This window comes from Mesoplodon densirostris, chromosome 3 (genome assembly GCF_025265405.1).
Source record: "Mesoplodon densirostris isolate mMesDen1 chromosome 3, mMesDen1 primary haplotype, whole genome shotgun sequence".
Lineage (NCBI taxonomy): Eukaryota > Metazoa > Chordata > Mammalia > Artiodactyla > Ziphiidae > Mesoplodon > Mesoplodon densirostris.
The window spans coordinates 114,054,656-114,056,535 of NC_082663.1; positions in this window are offsets into that span (position 1 = coordinate 114,054,656).

The window sequence follows — 1,880 nt, forward strand, 5'->3', positions numbered from 1 at the left end:
GCAGACCCGCCCAGACCCAGCGAGGCCGGCCCCGCGAGCTCCGCCCCCTGGGCGCTCCCGGGACACCGCCCGGGCCCCGACCGGGTTCGCTTCCAGCGCCTGAACCGCGCGCGGACCTTTCGGGGCCCTTCGGTACCTGCGGCGGACGCGTGTGCCCACGGGCGAGTGCGGACACGCGTGATTGCCTGCGTGCGCCCGGGCACTGGGCGGCGGGACGGCGTGGGGCTGACGTGTGCAGAGTTGTGTGCGTGCGCAGGGACAGGCGGGTCGCCGCCCGCGCGGGCCGACCTTGCTGGAGGTCCCTCCAGGTTGAAGCATTCGGGGAGGGAGGGGTCTTCCGGTTAGCTGAGCAGTGGCCGAGGTCGCCTGCGCTAACAGAAGACACGCGGGGACCTGGGCCTCCTGCTCGGCCTCGGAGCTGGGAGACAACACCCCTCCCCCGGGAGTTGATGTGGCGGGTGGCTAAACCAAGGCCTGGCCTGGGTGGACGAGGTGACCCCCGGGTCCTCCCCAGCAAAACCTGCTCAGGATGTTAAATCGGACTCCGAGCCCCTGAGGGCAGTCACAGACCCGGCGAGGGGAAGGGGCGCCCGAGGTGGCGCGGATATAGAATAGCGCCCACGAATGCTGCTCCTTGGCCCTCGGCCCTCGGCTCCCGGCTCCCGGCTCCAGACACAATGTTTCCGGCGCCTCCGACCCTCCGTCTTGCAGCTCCAGGCTCGCAAATCCCTGCAGGGGCCTGGAACGGAACGCGCTGAGAAAACCCCTCAAGATGAGTAAACAGTTTACTCCTATAGCGAAGCTGCTAGCAGCCATTTTCGGAGCATTTGAGAAGTGAGAAAAGTAAATTGCCTCTTGCAAGAACGTCCTCTGCTGGGTCCTATGGCGCGCGGACCAACCTAGGGCCCCTCGGGAACCCGCGTTCAGACAGGGCCTGCCTGCCCGCGGGGCTCGGTTAAAGCGTGCGCAGTCCCCCCTAGGCCTACGCGACCCACCTGTAGCGGACTTAGAGAATTAATGAATGCCTGGCTGGATGAAGATTCTGCACATCCTTCGCCTTTGGCCAAAAAACGTTCTCCAAGGCTTGAGGCGTCTAGGGCCCCTTGGAGGAGGCGCCAGTCTACAGAATCAGGACACCGCTCACAAGCAGTTGTGGCACAAATTAGAGGAGTAGGCAACTGGGGCGTTCAGAGGCAATCAGGCCAGGCTGCTGGAAAGAGGCAGTGAGGAAAGTGGCAAAAGTAGTATTCCAGTGCCCTAGGGGTGTTGAAAAAGAAAGGAGTTTATGGTGGGGGAGCCGGTGTGAACAGAGTGCCCTGCCCCTGTAGGGGCTCCAGTCTGACTGAAAATGTGAGGAGGAGCTCCTGGACCCCTTGAGGTCCTGAAGAGTAGAAGACTAACACCAGAACTCTCCCCAGGCCCATGACCTGTGCCATGACTGACTGGAGACTCGGAGCTCCCCAACCTGGCCATCCCCACCCCCATACAAAGGCCCCAGCCCACTCCTGGAAAGCCACTGAGTTACCCACCAATGCAGTGAGGAAGAACTTGGGAGGACAGGACCTCAGAGAGGTAGGTAGGACCAGGTGGCTCTTCTAGAAGATGCAGCTTCAGAAACCTCACGAGCTAGGAGCAGATGCCTGCCCAAGGTCAGTAAAGCCCAGGTGTGACACTTGGACCAGATGTCCAAGGTGCTCCCTCCCCTCCAGCACCTCCCTGTCAACCCCCCTTTCACTGACCTTCAGCCTGGGGAGAGTTCCCCATGCCCCACCTTCTCTGGGTCCCTTCTGGGGCTCCCCTAGGTGCTACTCTTGAAACAGGAGGGAAGGGGTCAGGGCACAACCTCTGAAAGAATGACAAAGCTCGAGGACATGACATAA